This window comes from Triticum urartu, chromosome 2A (assembly GCF_056163025.1).
Source record: "Triticum urartu cultivar PI428250 chromosome 2A, HENAU_Tu73, whole genome shotgun sequence".
In the NCBI taxonomy this organism is placed as follows: Eukaryota; Viridiplantae; Streptophyta; class Magnoliopsida; order Poales; family Poaceae; genus Triticum; species Triticum urartu.
Window position 1 is genome coordinate 559,394,190 of NC_141874.1, and position 22,546 is coordinate 559,416,735.

Below are 22,546 nucleotides of genomic sequence, written 5' to 3' on the forward strand. Positions count from 1 at the left end.
CGGGGACGAGTAGGAGCGAACTGCCAGCGTGCGAACGGCAGAGTAGTGGCTTTCATTCTCCCATGATACGGGCTTCCAAGAGCCCTTGGATCTGAGATCGAATGGTTGAATGGCGTGATTCTAGACCTATGGGTGAATATCCTATCCTGGAGGGTTATTCTGTAAATTTTCAGCAACTTAGCATGCGACCGTTTGATCTCAGATCCAAGGGCTGCTAGCAGCCCGTATCATGGTCACGCCTACCACGACCGTCGCGTCGCTCGTGCGGTCGCGCCCTTGGAGGTTTAACACGGTGCGTTAGGCTATCTGATGTTGGCATGTCATACATAGTCATCACTTAGTCACTCATACTACAACAAGGTTGGCTATAAGTGTATTTTTTACTCCTCTCTATCTCTTTCTTCGTACTCAAGGAAGAAACAGTGCTAAGCGCGTGTATTTATTGCATTTGCCAAGGAGTGACCTCTTCCAATGAAATGGTGTTGCTAAGTTTGCTTCATTTAATTAGCTATAGACTCAAAATTGTCTTTTCACCTAGGTACATGCGCTTAGCACCGTTTCTTCCTTGGGTCACCAAACTAGTCCCTCTCTTCTTGATTAACTTGCCACATCAGACTTTATGCCTATGTTTGTAGCAGCCTACTCCCTCGTCTTCTCGCGTCTCTGTTGAACTGACTAGGCGGAACTGCCCCGCCGCCTACCGCGCAGGAAAAGCCCCGCCCTCGACTTTTAAATACAACTACATCCCCTTAAGAATCCAATGATATACTTTTTGTGACATAGTAACTCATATTTAGTTAGTCAAATGGATGACCTAGAACTACGTGCAGGCCCTATAAACCGAGACGCCTAAAAATAAAAAAACCAAGACGGAGAGGGTAGTTCAGCACGTATCTTTTTAGATTAATATAGTCGGGATTCACCAAGGAGCAAAACCAAGTGGTAGGTTGCTCCTGTCGTGTTGGCGTAGCAACACAAGCAGGGTCAGTCCGCACACGAAATGGCGACACACTTAACAGGACCCCTTTGGCCAACATGTGGCTCATCCACCATCTTGTTCCACGTGCGATGCACCAAATTACAGTTCGGAGCAGCGGTTGGAATTGGAGGCACCCCGGTCATAGCGCCGCAGTAGTAGAAGATGAGCGATGAGGGGTCAAATCACAAAGCCCCACCTTTCCCACATTAAGCTGGATGGACGAAGCAACCATCATTTCACTCTAGGGTGCAAGAGCATAAAGAAAAGAGAAAACAATGATGCGTGCGGTAGCTACCTAGGGCACCCTAGCGTAGGGGTCTCCACTACAAATCCTTTTTTTGAAAGTGCCTCCACTACAAATCGGCTTCTCCCTCGTCCTCTTGAAGAAAACTGATGATGAGTGCAGCGGTAGGGTTTGTAGGAGTACTACGACGTGCGGGGCCACGTCGTAGTAAACGGGTTCGAGCCGACGCCTTAAATATGCGTGGGCCGCTTGGTTTTACGGGAACGAGGCAGCATTTGGGTTCGGGGACCAGTGGAGATATAGTAAGTACAAAAAATTGTGGACGTAGGTTCGACCGAAAGGAAATGATGCATGGGCCCTGCATTTTAATATACCCGGGGCCGCGTGAAATTTGCTACTCTACTCAAAACTAGTAAGGTACACATGTATTGAACGCATGAAATTTCGAAACCAAATTATGAATAAATACACACTATAGCATGTAAAGCTTTGAGTCATATATGCATGATGTAGATGTTAGTTTAGTTCTTATAGTTCATCTCATTCAAAATCAATAAGTTTTATAAAAATGTTAAGATTCATGGGGTTGTGCATTGTACTCCCTCCGTTCCAAAATAGATGACCCAACTTTGCACTAACTTTGTACAAAGTTAGTGCAAAGTTGGGTCATCTATTTTGGAACGGAGGGAGTAAATCATAAAGTAAAAAAATAATGGAAATTCATTTAGAAAAAAATAATCAATTATGATACAGAAGATTCTATAACAAAGGAGAAGTGCTTGTGTTTTGAGGTTTGTGCATTATGCATAAGTTCAACCATGGAGTCTTCTAAATTGTACATGTGGCAGATCTGGTGGAATGTTGATGATATCCAACGGCCAGTACTGCTCGGATTTGCCTATCTCTACACTGTCGGGTTAGCTTCATCCAGCGGCCATCTTTCAAAGTTATTGGCACACTATATAGTTCTTGTGCCATAGTTGCATGTTTTGGAAAAAATCTACTAGTGGGTTGTACTATCTATTTAGGAATAGAAGATGTATACATGGAAGTTGTAGGGAAAGAGATGACATGGAGCATCTCAATTCCTATGAGTAGGGATTGGAAAAGAGATGTCATTTGGTTCACATCATAGGAACTTTCCTATTGAATCTAGAGATGACATGTTTCTCAATTCCTATGAGGAGGGATTAGAAAAGAGATGTAATTTGGTTCATATCATAGGAACTTTTCTATTGAATATACGCTAATGTTTATTTTCCTTTGAAATTAAGGGAGTATAGGAATCCATTCATATGAACCAAGTGGCTCTAAAGCTATAGAAATGATATCATGTTTATTTCCTTTGAAATGTGGAGTATATGAATCTATTCCTATGAACCAATTGGCTCTAAAGGAAAAATCCTATAAAAATCATATCATATAGAGTTCCTATGATATTCCTCGACACTAAAGGATGCTTGAAATTGCTGCGAGTGATACGATGGTCTTTCTTTGTAGACTCCTCACCCAACTTTATAGTTACCTCTCGAAGATGAATGAAATGATATATATACATGGTATTCTACATGTGCAATTTGGTACATGAAAACTCGGTAAAAGTTTGCGAGGTTCGAATTTTCAATAAAGCTATATGCACTGCATTTTGGAACGGAGGGAGCATACGGCAATTGCTAACACTCACGTGGAAGATTTGTGTGTAGGAGGAGTGGCTGTTCTGTTAAATGACATGGCAAAACTGACACTGTCGGATGCCGATCTAACGGTCCTTACGGCGTTCGTCAGGAAAAGGCTTGTGGCGAACGTTTGTCGGATAATGATTTACGGACACATGCATTGCATTGATACGTGCCCCCCTCTCTCTCACGCACACGCACCCTCACGAGTCACGACTCTCCCGAGTCCTCTCGCAGACTCACACGCCGCACCCACCGTCTATCTGCAGGTAGATGTCACGCACATATGTGCTCTTCACACCCTACCCTCAGAACTTCTAAAAAACAAAAGACGGCACGCACATTTTATTTTAGCTCACACGTCACACACTTGTACTATTACTCTTGCGGCGAACGTTCTTTGGGCATAGTATATTGTACTCTCACGAAGAGAAGCGGTGCACCCACGCACTAGTTCTCTCACACCCACTCGTGGGTACACGTAGGAGCGCATTTTTTTGAAGCTGGTACAACGAAATCACTCCACTATATATAAAAGCAGGAGCCTTAGCGCTTGCTTTACTAGGGTTCCTCTCGTTCACTCTCTCATGCTCTCCAGATCTAAGCAACACATAGGTGGCCACACTCTCTCTCAGCTCACGGCTGGTCACAAATCCGGCCGGACAACCTCGACAGGGGTAGGGGTGTAGGTGCATCGTTCACGCTGTCGTCGGTGGCGAGGGAGGAGACCAACGGCTGCCCGTGCGTCCCGATCGGCGGCCTTGCCGTTCTCTCCGAGAGAGCGTCGGCTCGGGAGGGCCTCTGACCCATTCTTCCTCCCTGCGGTATTGTGGCCAAGATGCGGCCTCCCGACGCCGTCTCGGGGGAAAGTAGTAATATCTGTCACTTTTTAAATAACCATATTTCTTATTTGCGCAAACAGGGATGTCTGTCTCCATATCGTTTCGGGATGTCTGTCTCCGTATCATTTCTATCCGCGCAATCAAAAGCACACACCTCAGTTTTAGTACAATTGCGCAGAATGAGATGGCTATCCCTCACTGCCGTCGTCTAACCTCCCGTCTTCAAGGTATCCCTACATTGGTAGTAACTAAGGTAGAATGACCAACGCAATCTAAAAGAAGTTGATTCGTACGTTTTACTTCCTGATTGCAGTGCAGGGACGAGCGAAAACAACTACATCCTAGTCCGGAATGTACTTTCTACCAGTTCATCCATGGACCAAGGACTAGCTGGCACGGCTGCACGGCGGTTTTTTGGACAGGTGCGCGGACAAGAGGCATTGTGGTCTGCTTATTTCTGCAAATAGCAGTGCTTAAATTTAGTGAATGCACAAGCATTTCAGCTGGTCAGTACACTGCATGGTTCAGTTCAGCATTCTAGCTAAGACCACAATTATAATTGGTTATCTGGAATGAGAGAACCTAGCCCTGAGTGGTGGCAACAAGAAAAAACCAGAGTGAACTCCAGGAAATTTAAACCTGCCGGGAGGCCCTTTGCTCAAAGAGAAGCCTTGCTTGTTTTTTCCTGATTTGTAAACCTTCTCACAACTTTTTCTTTTGCTGTGAACTAGTATATGTTTGTGATGTTCTATGAATCATTGAGATGTATAAAATTGCTTAACTTATGCTTTTCAAGTTTTTTATGAAGACGAGTTTAATGTGAGTGTTCCACATGAGCGCTGGACTAGCGTGTGAACGTTTGGAATTTGTTACATTGTGGCCTCAATTAACTGCATGAACCACTGTAACAAGATACATAGTTGCTTATATGTCATACAGCAGATTGTTGATTGTTAGCTGGTCGATAGCCTAGTGTTGAAGCAAGCTGAGCCAATGTGCCGTGTTTTGCACAACTACTTACAAGTGGGGTAGCACCAACAGTGTTTACAAGTACTTATGTATATGTCGACGCATGGTTCTCGAACGAGTGCTCTATTTCATCAAAACACACACTGCTCGTATGATAAACCGTGACAACTTATGTCTTACCATGCCATATTCATGAAAAAACTAGCGAGGACGCATCTGTTTCGGCAACAATTACGATGGTTCTCACATGATTCACGGGCACACAAAAGTCGCATCAGTTCCCATAGACGGATTCATACATAGTACTAGCCCTAGAGGGGTCGATAACAGGCAAGGTTCGGATAATTAGACACAATCCAAACTACTATTAAACACTAGCTGGGGCAACTATTTCATGCCTCGATCTAATTTGGGCTGGACACAAGACGGACCTTGCCATGAACATCATCGAGGACGTCCCGCAGCAGCTCAATCCTGTGAACCTTCATGAAGACAACCTTGTGGCCTTGCCACTGATAAACTTGTTTGTGGAGGCATGCCACGTCATCTTCCTGCGTAAGCCTGACAAGAATAGTATTCCTCAAAAATGAAGGAGTAGCTTTGAACTTCTTATGCTTCAGTACACCCTGGACAACACACCTGACAACAATGAGGCTGGAATACAACTCTTCATTGGTATAACCACAAATGGCTTCCAGGATCCAACAGCCTAAGAACTCGGTTTTCCCAGTGCGTATATTCAGGTCGTCCGCCTCATAGCGAGTGACATGTACAACCACACAATCCTTGTCTGCATCAGGGCTCTAATTGAAACAGAAAAAAATTATGAATTACTTTTCAGTATAAGAAACACAAGTTATTTAAACCACTATGTATACCATGGCATTGAAGCTAATAAAATTTTGCATTATTAATCACCACATACTTCCTTTTCTAAAAAAATCACTACATACTTAGATGAAAAACCACAATCGAGATCGGCAAAGAAGAAAATCACCTTGGGCAACTCAGCGGGGGGGGGGGGGGGACACATCCTCGAAGGGGGAAAACTGCTCCTGCAGTGCCACGAGGGCTGTAACCTCAAACGGGGCATTGACCATCTCAGTATCTGGGGTTGCCTCAGTGGTTGCCTCCATCTTCTTGGAGCTCTCTGTCTCGTGGGGATCAGCCTCCCGCGTCTGCTCCAATATCGGCAGATCTTTGCCTGGTTCTCCTTGGTCCATCATGAAACTGACGAATACTAGGAGACCACTGAAAGGAAAACACAATCGCAATGACAATGAAACAAAAAAGAGAGTGAGGATCGGTTACTGCTTTGCAAAAGTTCTTTTTTTCCTCTGAAGGAAAATATACCAACATCACGGATCCGCTTACCTTCCCTTTGTTCGGAGAGAAGAACAGTGGCAGATGCAAGTGTTGCCTTTCTTGAAGACGGTGAGGGAGAAGGGGATTCAGCAAAGAGTGAAATGATGGTTGCTTCGTCCGTCAAACTTAGACCGCGGGGAGGTGGGGTTTTGTGATACGATGGCTCGTTACTGCCGCGCTACGACCGGTGTGACTCTCCGCCTGCATACTGCCTTCTAATTTGATGGATGGCATTTGGGCCCACGCGCTGCATGGCCCGCATGTCGGTGAACAAAAGTATAATGGCATTCAGTAGAGGGAGACGTTTCAATGACCTAGGAGGAGCCAGAAGCGGTAGAGTGCCTCCACTGTACTAGTAGTAATTGTTTTTCTGGGTAGCTGTAGAGTGTCTCCACTGTACTAGTAGTAATTGTTTCTCGGGTCCCAAGACAAAACACCCCATACACACTAGTAAATAGTAAAATCAATTCAAAAGCCCATATATTTACTGAATGAGAGGCGCTACCCACACCCAGCACACCGCCCCCCCCCCCAAAAAAAACCTGGGTGCTCTTCTTCCTCCTTGCTCCCACCCACCTCACGTCAGCTCGCTCCACTCGTACCCCCAAATTCCTCACCTCGCTCCTACAGAAAACCCCAGCTCCCCTTCTTCCTCACTCCTACAAAAAAACCCCAGCTCCCTTTCTTCTTCGCTCGCACTACAACTAGGCCCTCGAGGAAAATGGAGTCGGCTGACCCCAGCGCCAAGAAGATGAGGCTCCCGCCAGCGGCGACGCCTGTTGTAGATCCCGCACCCGGCAGCGCGGGGAGAAGCGGCGACCCCGCCACCACCGGATCCTAGGAACCCGTAGAATCTCGGGTGGACCGCATCAGCGATCTCCCGGACACCATCCTTGGGGAGATCATCTCGCTTCTCCCCACCAAGGATTGCTGCCGCACCCAAGTCCTCTCAATTCGGTGGCGCCCTCTATGGCGCACCGTTCCCCTTAATCTCGACTGTCATCAGCTATCTCTCTTCAATGATTTTGAAATCCCCAGAGCCATCATCTCCTCCCACCAGGGCTCCGTTCAAAGCCTCTGCATCCCGTCATGCTACCTGAGCAGGCATACCATGCCCTGCGCGGTGGACGCCTGGCTGGAATCCCCTGAATTCACAAAACTACAACTGCTTGAGTTCTACTATTCCCCTGGAAATCACATACCACATACCGAACGCCATGAACTTGTGCCCTCAGCACCGATGTCCATCTCGGGGTTTTCGTCCTCTCTCCACACCGCCACCTTTGCGCTGTGCTACCTACCAGACAATCTGGTACTAAACCTTCGACTCCCATTTCTCAAGAAACTTCACTTGTGCGGGTTCATATATCGGAGGCTCATTGCACAGCATCATCCACTCCAGTTGCCCTATGCTGGAGTGCTTGGTGCTTGTTTTCACAGTTAGAATCGGTTGTATCCAAATAAAGTCGCCTAACCTTGTAAGAATTGGAATTTCTTTTGACGGAAGGCAGCTCATCATCCAAGATGCCCCTTCACTTCAAAGTTTGATCCTTGATTCTAGTTATTCACCGTTGCAAATAACCGTCCTCTCTGCGCCTAAACTAGAGACCTTGGGTGTAATACATGATCTCTGTGCTCATTTCAATATGGTTTTTGGCTCCACAGTTCTTCAGGTACTTTATATTATCATCTACACTTGTAACCATCAGCTGCATTTTAAATTTCTGCGCATAATTTATATATCATCTTGGAGTACACATTTTGTACTAATATTATGTTCTATGCTCAATGAAGAGTTTTTCCATGGATGTCCTATCAATGGTGCTAGATTCTGTCAAGATCTTATATATCCAAATGAATAGTTTTGATCTGAACAAGATTATTGGCTTGCTGCAATGCTTTCCATGTCTGGAGAAGTTGTATATAAAGGTGATAATTCTAGTACACTATATGCGGGCTTCCAATGTGCGTGAAATGAACAGGACGGGGTAAGAAAGTTATAACCAATCGGTGGATTCGTAAGCATCGGGATTTTCTCATTTCTCATGAGATTCGATTGAAAACAATAACGCTAGAACGATATGTAGCCAACCGTGCAAACACAAGATTTGTCACATTCTTCCTACTGAATGCAAGGTTACTATTGTCCATCAGGCTTAAGTTTATCAGCAGCATGGTTTTGATGGATGGGTATGTCGAAGAGCAAAAAAAGGAGTTTCAGGTGGGCAAAAGAGCTTCTGAACGTGTCGGGCTTCTATTTACAACATATTGTGGTCATAATCCAGTAAATTTTACGACCCAGGATGTTCATTCTATGGACCTGACCGATCCATTTGACTGTGACTGCCGAAAACAGTGCTGGAGTTAGATGTTGTTGCCCTTTTCAATCTGGTTTTTTTGTAAACCTGATGAACAATTAACCCTCGTGCTTTTGTACAGTTTGTAAGCTAGAGTTAGATGTTCCTGCCCTTTTCAACTCGGCTGTGACTGTCATATTTTCTTTGAAACAAGGCAAATGGCTTGCCATTCATTTAATTTAGAGTGAAATATTGTAACAAATCCAAACCAAGGGAAATAGCATCAAATGGGCTGTAAATTTTCATAGGAAAGGCTGCATGACCGTGACAGATTTGGATTCTGACATTTGGGACCCGCGAGGAAATAGCCTATCCAAGGTGGTGTCGACTTACTAGCCAGTCAACAAACGATTCTGCCTACCAGCCATTGGATTGACATCCAACATCTGTCGTGTATCTTTTATCTCTTGTCTTCTTCTTCCTCCAGTCACCCAAACCAAACCACCCCGTCGGCTCTGCCCGCTCCCGCCTCCCATGGCTGGCTGCGCCTCCGCCGCCCTACCATATGTACCCTCCAACGTTGTCCAGTCCCTCCCTCTATTCCCCCACACGTCCTGTTATTCTCCGGCGACGTCAGCCCCAACACGCACCCGCGCCCGAACCAGTCAACCCTCATACTCCCCTCCGCCTACGACTGGACTAGCACATCTTCAACGGCTCCTGTTCGTTCCGTCCGAGGCCTCGCCGTCGTCCTCCGCCTTGCGGCCTTGGTTCTCTCACCGTGCGCGGTGCGCCGCCCTCTTCCGTTGTCAACGTCGTCAACAATCGAGAGGAACAAGGAGATGACTGTACGTGGAGAGGATGACAGTAGGGACCCACCAGCGTCATGGCAGTACGCAAGCAAGTGCCTCTATAGAACAAGCCCAAAAATATGGTTCCTCCTAATGGTTAGACATCTGGGCTTCACGCCATTGTCAATGTAGTCAATAAACGAGAGAATTACACAACGAGCGGCTGACACCAGGGACCCAGCAAGTCGCGCAGTTTTTTTTAGGAACAAGCAGTTGTTATTTATACTAGTTTTAGCGACGGATCAGGGTAACAACGGGGCTGTGCGGGGGCTGTGGCCCGTCTAGCCAGGGTTTTATTTATGTTTACCACATCATGAGCCCAGTTGTGTTTTTTTCTTGCTGAAAATGGCTAGCCCAGTTCTATTTTTTTAAAGAAATACCCAAACAAGGCCTACTTGCTTTATCAGCCCTGCTGGGCTGCAATTCTTTCAAGACGAGGAGAGTTTCATTCGGTTTGCCCAGAAATGGGCTATACATTTTTAAAACACATCAAATCAGGAATTAGTTTCAATTTTTTTTCATTACAAGATCTAAAATTCCATTGATTTTAATGTGTGGACAATTATTTGGATTTTATATTTATATAAATTATTTTTCAAAATAGTTTGAATGTGAATCGATATATCTGGATATAAAACAGTTGACCGCACCGAAATATGCAAAATTTCGTATACTTTTTAACCGTGGCCACAATATGGGGTGTGATGCTAACAAAAAGAAGATGGGCTCCAAAACAATTCTTAAGAATTAGAAAATGGGTTGTACATTATTAGAAATAATGGCATACGGGTTGTATGTTGTTTTCTACATATTTGAGGCTGACTTGTGCGCCTATACTACAGGTTGACGCGTATGCTTTCATAAAAAAAGGTTGACACACACGCAACGCCCTATCAACTTAGTCAACACACGAGAGCAGTGACTGTTGGATGTCCATCCAACGGCTGTCGTGCTTCTTCAATCTCTGCTCTTCATGCTCAAGCCGCTCAAACAAGCGTCGGTGGGACTGCCTGCTCCCTCCTCTCGCGGTCGGCTATGCTGCCGCGCAGGCCTCACGGCCCCACCGTACTCCCATCGCTAGCCTAGCCATCCCTCTACTCACCCACACATGTTGTTATTCTCCGGCGACGGTAGACGAACCAGTAAACCCTCGTACTCCTCCGCGTGGGAAACAACTGCCGAGTATTCCCTGGCTCCGTGTCGTTCCCTTCCTAGGCCTCGCCGTCGTCCACCGCCATGGTGCTCTTGGTGCGGCCTGGTCAACGTGGTCAATGAACGACATCCATCGGAAGTGGACTGTACGTGGAGAGGCTGACAGCTGGGTCCATGGCCGCACGCAAAGAAATGCCTCCTTATTACGCGCAAAATAATGATTCCTCCACCTGACAGCTAGGACCCACAGGAAGGGCCTCTGTATTTCGTGAAAAAACGTTCCCCCCGCTGACAGGTCGGACCCACCAACTATATCTTCGCACGCAAGGAAGTGCCTCCTTATTACACCCAAAAAAATGAATACCCCCTGCTAGCTGGGACCCACCATATTGTTGGGCTGACTTGTGGGCCTACTAAGTTGACAAGGACGGAGAGCTTTGTCAACTTAGTCAATACTCTAGTGACCGTATGATGTCCATCCAACGGCCATAGTGCTTCTTCAACCTTTGGTCTTCTTGCTCCAGCCGCCCAAAGCAGCGCTGGTCGTGCCGCTTGCTCCTGCCTCCCATGGCCGGCTGTGCTACCGCAGAGGCCTCACCGCCCCCATACTACTCCCACCACTGGCCAGGCCATCCCTCCACTCACCCACACCCCCTGTTATTCTGCGGCGACGGCAGCCTCACACCGCAGCCGAACCAGTGAACGCTCGTACTCCTCTCCGCGTGGGCATCCACTGCCGTGTCTTGCATGGCTCCGCGTCGTCCCCTTCCTAGGCCTCGCCATCGTCCACTGCCGTGGTGCTCTCGGCGCGGCGTGGTCAATGTGGTCAACGACCGACTTCCATCGGAAGAGTACTGTACGTGGAGAGGCTAACAGCTGGGTCCACGGCAGCCGCAAGGAAGTGCCTCCTTATTACGCAGAAAATAATTATTCCTCCACCTGACAGCGGGGACCCACCGGACGGGCCACCAGTATTTTGCGAAAAAATTGTTTCCCCCTGACTGCTGGGACCCATCGGACGGGCCACCGTATTTCGCTAAAAAAATGTTCCCCCGCTATCAGCTCGGACCCACCGGAAGTGCCTCCTTATTACGCACAAAAAATGAATACTCCCCCGGCTAGCTGGGACCCACCTTGCTGGGAGGCTGACTTGTGGGCCTACTAAGTTGACGGGGACGAAGGGCTTTGTCAACTTAGTCAATATGAACAATTCTAGCTCCAGTGACCGTACGATGTCCATCCAACGGCCGTAGTGCTTCTTCAACCTCTGGTCTTCTTGCTCCAGCCGCCCAAAGCAGCGTCGGTCATGCCGCATGCTCCTGCCTCCCGTGGCCGGCTGTGCTGCCGCAGAGGCCTCACCGCCCCCTACTATTCCCACCGCTGGACAGGCCCTGCGGCGACGGCAGCCCCACACCGCACCGAACCAGTGAACCCTCGTAGTCCTCTCCGCGCGGCTTCCACTGCCGCGTCGTCCCCTTCCTAGGCCTCGCCGGCGTCCACTGCCGTGGTGCTCTCCGCGTGGCGTGGTCAAAGTGGTCAAGGAACGACTTCCATCAGAAGAGTACTGTACGTGGAGAGGATGACAGCTGGGTCCACGGCCACAGCCCAGTTTTTTTGTGACTTGCCAAGTAAGTCATTTTGTCAGGCCTGTTGGGCTGCAAATCTTTCAAGATGAGGAGAGCTTTCATTCGGCTGGCCGAGAAAATGGCCCATCAGTAATGAGAAATGGGTTGTACATTTTTAAAACACATCAAACCGGCAATTAGTTTCAAATATCTTTTTTTTTTCATTTCATGATTTTAAATTACATTAATTTTTATGCGTGGAGAATTTGTTGGATTTTATATTGATATACATTTATTTTTAAAATCAGTTTGAATGTGAGTCGAAATTTCAGGATTAAAAACAGTTCGGACCGCACCGAAATATGCAAAATTTCGTATAATTTTTTAACCGCCGCCACAATATGGGCTGTAATGCTAACAAAAAGAATATGGGCTCCAAAAAAACCTTAAGAAATAGCAAATAGGCTGTAAATTATTAGAAATAATGGCAGATGGGATGTATGTTGTTTTCCACAGATTTGAGGCTTTCCTAAAAAAAGGTTGACGCACAAGCACTGACTGTTGGATGTCCATCCAACGACCATCGTGCTTCTTCAATCTCTGCTCTTCCTGCTCTAGCCGCTCAAACAAGCGCCGGCGGGACTGCCTGCTCCCTCCTCCTCACGGCCGGCTGTGCTGCCGCGTAGGCCTCACTGCCCGACCGTACTCCCATCGCTGGCCTAGCCATCCCTCTACTCACCCACACCTGCTGTTATTCTCCGGCGACGGCAGATGAACCAGTAAACCCTCGTATAGTCGTACTCCCCTCCGCGTGGGAAACAACTGCCGAGTCTTCCCTGCCTCCGTGTCATACCCTTCCTAGGCCTCGCCATCGTCCACCGCCCTGGTGCTCTCGGCGCGGCATGGTCAACGTGGTCAAGGAACGACTTCCATCAGACGTGGACTGTACGTGGAGAGGCTGACAGCTGGGTCCACGGCCGCAGCAAGGAAGTGCCTCCTTATTACGCGGAAATAATGATTCCTCCACCTGACAGCTGGGACCCACCGGACGGGCCACTGTATTTCGTGAAAAAAACGTTTCCCCCTGACTGCTGGAACCCACCAGCTACATCTTCGCACGCAAGGAAGTGCGTCCGGGCAAAAAAAATGATTCACCCCCTGACTGCTGGGACCCACCAGCTACATCTTCGTAGGCAAGGAAGTGCCTGACAGTCGGGACCCACCTGGTCGAAGCGTACGTAGCGTTGTAATTCTGGTCACGAATGTGTACGTACATACTGGTCGACGTAGAGGCGCGCACGTGTCGTAGTAGAGGCACGCACATGTCGTAGTAGAGGCGCACACGTAGCATGTACATGTACGCACAACGGCCAGGGTGCAAGAAAGAAAATACAGTCACGTATGTGTACATACGGGTGGGGTCTCGAACGCCTACTCGCGCATACATACGGCCAGGGCTCGTGTACATGGCTGGGTCGGAATGGAGAAACAGCGTCGTCGTCGTGTTCATGGGGAGGCAATGGAATGCATCATGTTCATGGGGAGGCAACGAAATGTGTCGTGTTCATGGGGATTCAACGGAACGCGTCGGAGCCAACCGGCTGGGTCGGAACAGAATGCGTGGTCGTGTTCATTGGGAGGGCTTGGACGGAACAGGCGATGGAAACGAGGCCTGGCGTACCGCACAATGGAGGAAACAGACCTCCTACATTCGGAACGTGGTCCTGTTGATGGGGAGGGGTCTGGCATACCGCAAAACAGAGGAAACGGACCTCCTACGGTCGAAACGGGGGTCCTGTTGATCGGGAGGGGTGTGGTGTACCGCAAAACGGACGAAACGGACTTGTGTTGGAGTGCTACAGTCGAAATGGGGGTCCTGTTCATCGGGAGGGGTGTGGCGTACCGCAAAACGGGACTCCACGGGATACTGTTCATCTCCACCGTCGACCCCCTCCAGCCTCCACGAGCTACTGTTCATCCACCGCGCGCTACTCCACCGGCTACTATTCAACCAGCCCTCTCCATGGGCTCTTGTTCAACCACCCCTCCACGGGCTAATGTTCATCCTGCCCTCCACCGTCTACTGTTCATCCTGCCCTCCACGGGGCAGTCCTATTCATCCAGCCCTCCATGGGGTCCTGTTCATCCAGCCCCAATCGGCTCGATCGATCGGGGTCCTGTTCATCCAGAGGCAACACCACGGGGTCCTGTTCATCCACCCCCACCGGGAACTGTTCATCCAACCCCCTGGCAACGCTCACTGTTCATCCAGAGGCAGCATCAATCGGCTTCAGTTAGCAGCAGTAGCGAAGGAATCGCTCGATCGGGTTTAGTTAACAGCCATCGATCGATCACTCGGGTTCATTAACGTGTAGCCTGCAGTGCAATCGCTCGGGTTCAGTTAGAGCCCAACGCCTCGCTCGGGTTCAGTTAGAGCCAACGCCTCGCACACACGCGCGTACGTGTACGTGAGAAACACGCATCGCTTGGCCCCCGACCTCCCACCGTAACCGGGAACTCCCCGAAATTTTCCTCGCCCTCGCTTCTACCACGGTTTTTTCCGTCATGGATGGCCCAAAGAATGTCATGCAGCTGCGTCTCCGGCCCGCCCAGGACTAAAAGCCCATTTTCTGTCATGATTTTTTGTCATAGAAGTAGGAGCCCACCACATCTATGATGATACCGGGTTTTGTCACAATTATCGTCATAGAAGTGTCATATGTATGACAGGAAAAAAATTCGTTTGGCCCAAAATGTCATGGATGTGTCTTTTTTTGTAGTGTAACTGGGTCTATTGCCGTGCCTCTCGCCGGTGCCTCCAACTAGGGAAGGTTATGGGCATGTGTACCCTGGCCCGGTAAGCAGACCTAACCTTGTGTGCCCATTGTTGTTATTATGGATCCAGTCCCCGTGAGGGACGTTTTGGCCACGACGGTGGTTGTTGTGTCTTTGGTAGACATGGGGCCACCCAGGACTATCCTAGTTGGGAGTCGGTCGGAGTGGCCGGGAGAGTGTCATGGCAGTAGATTGGTTTTGTCAGAGCGCTGTTGGTCCACCCGAATGGGAGTACGAGGCCATGGGTTCCGTAGTGTGGGTACAGTGTACTAACCTCTGCAGAGTGTATATTAAATCTATCAATAGCCGCGCCCGCGGATAAGGGCCCAGTTCGTGTCGGTCACACTGTGAGTCAACAGTAATAATAATAATGTGCTAGATAACAACCCCGGTTCGAGGATGAGATAAGTTGGTTGTGATCGCCGGAAGGATCACTATTTGAGACCAAGTCTTGGTCATGGTTGTGATCGCCGGAATGATCACCGTGGTATCGAGAATACCGAGTTGTTGGATATTTGTGATGTTGTGCGAGAATCATGGGTAAAGATCAAGCTCCTTGTGGTCATTTGATGATTACTACGGTATTGTTTATACCAAGCTCGATTTGATCCTGAGATGATCGTGTAATGTCCGAAGTTGGTAAGTAATGCATGTGATGGTTACGAGGTAACCCGAGCAGAATAAATGGTGCATGTAGTGTCATCATGTTGCATGCTAGTATCATCAGATTTATATGTTCTTGCCATGATCATATTGTTCCAGCAGTATTATGTTCATGTTGTTCATGTTATGTTATCCTGATGATCTCATGATGATTCCTGATTAACCGGTAATTGCCATGCTGTTGTCTGTCTTGAATGCTTCTAGTTATTGCGAGCTAGCAAGTACATTCAATGTACTGACCAGGCGTGTCATGCCAGTTTGCAGGTCGTGCCTGGATTGCCTTCTTGTTTGGTGTTGTTCCTGTGTTCGCGAGCTAGGATAAACGTTCCAGCCAGAGTCCCTGCGGATTGGAGTCCATCATCGTCGTTCGTTGTTCCGCTGCCAGTAGTTGTTCTGCTCCTTCGAGTTGTTATGCTGCTTGTACAGAGCAACCATGGTTGGCATAGCGTCGTGATACGTCTCCAATGTATCTATAATTTTTGATTGCTCCATGCTATATTATCTACTGTTTTGGACATTATTGGGCTTTATTATCCACTTTTATATTATTTTTGGGACTAACCTATTAACCGGAGGCCCAACCCAGAATTGTTGTTTTTTTCCCTATTTCAGAGTTTCGCAAAAAAGGAATATCAAACGGAGTCCAAACGGAATGAAACCTTCGGGAACATGATTTTCGGAACGAACATGATCCAGGAGACTTGGACCCTACGTCAAGAAATAAAGGAGGAAGCCACGAGGTAGGGAGGCGTGCCTACCCCCCACCCCCAGGCGCGCCCTCCACCCTCGTGGGCCCCCTGTTGCTCCACCGACATACTCCTTCCTCCTATATATACCTACATACCCCCAAATGATCAGACACGGAGCCAAAAAACTAATTCCACCGCTGCAACTTTCAGTATCCACGAGATCCCATCTTGGGGCCTGTTCCGGAGCTCCGCCGGAGGGGGCATCCATCACGGAGGGCTTCTACATCAACACCATAGCCTCTCCGATGAAGTGTGAGTAGTTTACCTCAGACCTTCGGGTCCATAGTTATTAGCTAGATGGCTTCTTCTCTCTTTTTGGATCTTAATACAATGTTCTCCCCCTCTCTTGTGGAGATCTATTCGATGTAATCTTCCTTTTGTGGTGCATTTGTTGAGACCGATTAATTGTGGGTTTATGATCAAGATTATCTATGAACAATATTTGAATCTTCTCTGAATTATTTTATGTATGATTGGTTATCTTTCCAAGTCACTTTGAATTATCCGTTTGGTTTGGCCTACTAGATTGATCTTTCTTGCAATGGGAGAAGTGCTTAGCTTTGGGTTCAATCTTGCGGTGTCCTTTCCCAGTGACAGTAGGGGCAGCAAGGCACGTATTGTATTGTTGCCATCGAGGATAACAAGATGGGGTTTTTATCATATTGCATGAATTTATCCCTCTACATCATGTCATCTTGCTTTAGGCGTTACTCTGTTTCCATGAACTTAATACTCTAGATGCATGCTGGATAGCGGTCGATGAGTGCAGTAATAGTAGTAGATGCAAGCAGGAGTCAGTCTACTTGTCTCGGACGTGATGCCTATATACATGATCATACCTAGATATTCTCACAACTATGCTCAATTATGTCAATTGCTCAACAGTAATTCGTTCACCCACCGTAAAATACTTGTGCTCTTGAGAGAAGCCACTAGTGAAACCTATGGCCCCCGGGTATATCTTCATCATATTAATATTCCAATACTTAGTTATTTCCTTTGCTTTTATTTTACTTTGCATCTTTATCACAAAAATACCAAAATATTATCTTATCATATCTATCATATCTCACTCTCGTAAGTGACCGGGAAGGGATTGACAACCCCTTATCACGTTGGTTGCGAGGAGTTATTTGTTTTGTGTAGGTACGAGGGACTCGCGTGTAGCCTCCTACTGGATTGATACCTTGGTTCTCAAAAACTGAGGGAAATACTTACGCTACTTTGCTGCATCATCCTTTCCTCTTCAAGCAAATCCAACGCAGTGCTCAAGAGGTAGCAAGAAGATTTCTGGCGCCGTTGTCAGGAAGTTCGCGCAAGTCAAGATTTGACTCTCGACAACGAGCCATTTCTGGCGCCGTTGCTGGGGAGTCTACGCAAAAGTCAACATACCAAGTACCCATCACAACCCTTATCTCCCGCATTACATTATTTGCCATTTGCCTCTCATTTTCCTCTCCCCCACTTCACCCTTGCCGTTTTATTCACCCTATCTCTCTCTATCCTCCCTCTCTTTCTCTATTTGCCTCTTTTTGCTCGCTTGCTTTTTGTTTGCTTGTGTGTTGGATTGCTTGCTTGTCATGATGGCTCAAGATAACACTAAATTGTGTGAATTTACCAATACCAACAACAATGATTTTATTAGCACTCCGATTGCTCCTCTTACCGATGCTGAATCTTGTGAAATTAATGCCGCTTTGCTGAATCTTGTCATGAAAGATCCGTTTTCCGGCCTTCCTAGTGAAGATGCCGCTACCCGTCTAAATAGCTTCGTTGATTTGTGTGATATGCAAAAGAAGAAATATGTGGACAATGATATTGTTAAGTTGAAGCTATTTCCTTTTTTGCTTAGAGATCGTGCTAAAGCTTGGTTTTCGTCTTTGCCTAAAAATAGTATTGACTCTTGGAACAAGTGCAAAGATGCTTTTATCTCTAAGTATTTTCCTCTCGCTAAGATCATCTCCCTTAGAAACGATATTATGAATTTTAAGCAACTTGATCATGAACATGTTGCACAAGCTTGGGAGAGGATGAAATTAATGATACGTAACTGCCCTACTCATGGTTTGAATTTGTGGATGATTATACAAAAAATTTATGCCGGATTGAATTTTGCTTCTAGAAATCTTTTAGATTCGGTCACGGGAGGCACTTTTATGGAAATCACTTTAGGAGAATCTACTAAACTCCTCGATAATATTATGGTTAATTATTCTCAATGGCATACTGAAAGATCTACTAATAAAAAGGTGCATGTGATAGAAGAAATTAATGTTTTGAGTGGAAAGATGGATGAACTTATGAAATTATTTGCTAGTAAGAGTGTTCCTTCTGATCCTAATGATATGCCCTTGTCTACTTTGATTGAGAACAATAATGAATCTATGGATGTGAATTTTGTTGGTAGGAATAATTTTGGTAATAACGCGTATAGAGGAAACTTTAATGCTAGGCCTTATCCTAGTAATCCCTCTAATAATTATGGAAATTCCTACAGAAATTCTTATGGAAATTTCAATAAGATGCCCTCTGAATTTTAGAATAGTGTTAAGGAATTTATGAATTCACAAAAGAATTTCAATGCTTTGCTTTAAGAGAAATTGCTTAAAGTTGATGATTTGGCTAGGAACGTTGATAGAATTTCTCTTGATGTTGATTCTTTAAAGCTTAGATCTATTCCTCCTAAGCATGATATCAATGAGTCTCTCAAATCCATGAGAATTTCCATTGATGAGTGCAAATAAAGAACTACTAGGATGCGTGCTAAGAAAGATGCCTTTATAAGAGCGTGTTCTTCTAGTTCCTATGAAAATAAAGATGAAGGCCTAAAAGTTATTGATGTGTCCCCTATTAAATCTTTGTTTTGCAATATGAATATTGATAATGATGGGACTAAATATGATCCACCTTTACCTAGAAGGTGTTTCAAAAATTCGGAGTTTTTAGATCTTGATGCTAAATTTGCTGAAAGTGGGATTGAAGAAATTAAAACCCTAGATGTTGCTAAACCCACTATTTTGGATTTCAAGGAATTTAATTATGAAAATTGCTCTTTGATTGATTGTATTTCCTTGTTGCAATCCATGCTAAATTCTCCTCATGCTTATAGTCAAAATAAAGTGTTTACTAAACATATCGTTGATGCCTTGATGCAATCTTATGAAGAAAAACTTGAGTTGGAAGTTTCTATCCCTAGAAAACTTTATGATGAGTGGGAACCAACTATTAAAATTAAGATTAAAGATCATGAGTTCTATGCTTTATGTGATTTGGGTGCTAGTGTTTCCATGATTCCAAAGACTTTGTGTGATTTGTTAGGTTTTCGTGATTTTGATGATTGCTCTTTAAACTTGCACCTTGCGGATTCCACTATTAAGAAACCAATGGGAAGAATCAATGATGTTCTTATTGTCGCAAATAGGAATTATGTGCCCATAGATTTTATTGTTCTTGACATAGATTGCAATCCTTCATGTCCTATTATCCTTGGTAGACCTTTCCTTAGAATGATTGGTGCAATTATTGATATGAAGGAAGGAAATATTAGATTCCAATTTCCGTTAAGGAAATGCATGGAACACTTTCCTAGAAAGAAAATTAAATTACCATATGAATCTATTATGAGAGCCACTTATGGATTGCCTACCAAAGATGGCAATACCTAGATCTATCCTTGCTTTTTATGCCTAGCTAGGGGCATTAAACGATAGCGCTTGTTGGGAGGCAACCCAATTTTATTTTTATTCCTTGCTTTTTGCTCCTGTTTAGTAATAAATAATTTACCTAGCCTCTGTTTTGGTTGTGTTTTTTGTGTTTAATTAGTGTTTGTGCCAAGTAGAACCGTTGGGAAGACTTGGGGAAAGTCTTGTTATCTTGCTGTAAAAAACAGAAACTTTAGCGCTCACGAGAACTGCTGCCATTTTTATTTGGAAAGTGCTATTTAGTTAATTATTTTTGAAGATGATTAATAGATAAATTCCTCACGTCCATAAATTTATTTTAGAATTTTTGGGGTTCCAGATCTTGCGCTAGTTACAGATTACTAAAGACTGTTCTGTTTTTGACAGATTCTGTTTTTCGTGTGTTGTTTGCTTATTTCGATGAATCTACGGCTAGTAAAATAGTTTATAAACCATAAAGAAGTTGGAATATAGTAGGTTTAACACCAATATAAATAAAGAATGAGTTCATTACAGTACCTTGAAGTGGTCTTTTGTTTTCTTTCGCTAACGGAGCTCACGAGATTTTGTACTTAAGGCATCCCCTCTTTCGTCTACTTCCATCGGTAACTTTACTTGGAGCTATATTTTTATTCACCACATGATATGCGTTTTGCTTGGAGCGTCTTGTATGATTTGAGTCTTTTCTTTTTAGTTTACCACAATCATCCTTTCTGTACCCACCTTTTGAGAGAGCCATACATGATTTGGAATTTTTTTGAATACTCTATGTGCTTCACTTATATCTTTTGAGTTATATAGTTTTGCTCTAGTACTTCACTTATATCTTTTAGAGCACGGTGGTGGATTTGTTTTGTAGAAACTATTGATCTCTCATGCTTAACTTAGATTATTTTGAGAGTCTTAAATAGCATGGTAATTTGCTTAAATAATCCTAATATGCTAGGTATTCAAGATTAGTAAAAAAATTCTTATGAGTGTTTTGAATACTAAGAGAAGTTTGATGCTTGATGATTATTTTGAGATATGGAGGTAATAATATCAAAGTCGTGCTAGTTGAGTAGTTATGAATTTGAGAAATGCTTGTGTTGAAGTTTGCAAGTCCCATAGCATGCACATATGGTAAACGTTATGTAACAAATTTGAAACATGAGGTATTCTTTGATTGTCCTCCTTATGAGTGGCGGTCGGGGACGAGCGATGGTCTTTTCCTACCAATCTACCCCCCTAGGAGCATGCGCGTAGTGCTCGGTTTTTTATGACTTGTAGATTTTTGCAATAAGTATGTGAGTTCTTTATGACTAATGTTGAGTCCATGGATTATACGCACTCTCACCCTTCCATCATTGCTAGCCTCTTCGGTACCGTGCATTGCCCTTTCTCACATTGAGAGTTGGTGCAAACTTCGCCGGTGCATCCAAACCCCGTGTTATGATACACTCTTTCACAAATAAACCTCCTTATATCTTCCTCAAAACATCCACCATACCTACCTATTATGGCATTTCCATAGCCATTCCGAGATATATTGCCATGCAACTTTCCACCATTCCGTTTATCATGACACATTCATCATTGTCATATTGCTTAGCATGATCATGTAGTTGACATAGTATTTGTGGCAAAGCCACCGTTCATAACTCTTTCATACATGTCACTCTTGGTTCATTGCATATCCCGGTACACCGCCGGAGTCATTCATATAGAGTCATCTTTTGTTCTAGCATCAAGTTGTAATCATTGAGTTGTAAATAAATAGAAGTGTGATGATCATCATTTTCTAGAGCATTGTCCCAAGTGAGGAATTAAAAAAAAGAGAGAGAAAGGCCATAAAAAAAGAAGTGAAGGCCCCCCCCCAAAAAAAGAGAGAAGGGACAATGCTACTATCCTTTCACACACTTGTGCTTCAAAGTAGCACCATAATCTTCATGATAGAGAGTCTTTTGTTTTGTCACTTCCATATACTAGTGGGAATTTTTCATTATAGAACTTGGCTTGTATATTCCAACAATGGGCCTCCTCAAGTGCCCTAGGTCTTCGTGAGAAAGCAAGTTGGATGCACACCCACTTAGTTTCTTTTGTTGAGCTTTCATACATTTATAGCCCTAGTGCATCTGTTGCATGGCAATCCCAACTCCTTGCATTAACATCAATCGATGGGCATCTCCATAGCCCATTGATTAGCCTCGTTAATGTGAGACTTTCTCCTTTTATGTCTTCTCCACATAACCCCCATCATCATATTCTATTCCATCCATAGTGCTATGTCCATGGCTCGCGCTCATATATTGCGTGAAATCATAGGTTTGAGATTACTGAAGTATGAAACAATTGCTTGGCTTGTCATCGGGGTTGTGCATGATGAGAGCATTCTTGTGTGACGAAAATGGAGCATGACTAAACTATATGATTTTGTAGGGATGAACTTTCTTTGGCCATGTTATTTTGAGAAGACATCATTGCTTAGCTAGTATGCTTGAAGTATTATTATTTTTATGTCAATATGAACTTTTATCTTGAATCTTTCGGATCTGAATATTCATACCACAATTAAGAAGAATTGCATCAAAATTATGCCAACTAGCACTCCAGATCAAAATTATCTTTTTTATCATTTACCTACTCGAGGACGAGCAGGAATTAAGCTTGGGGATGCTTGATATGTCTCCAACGTATCTA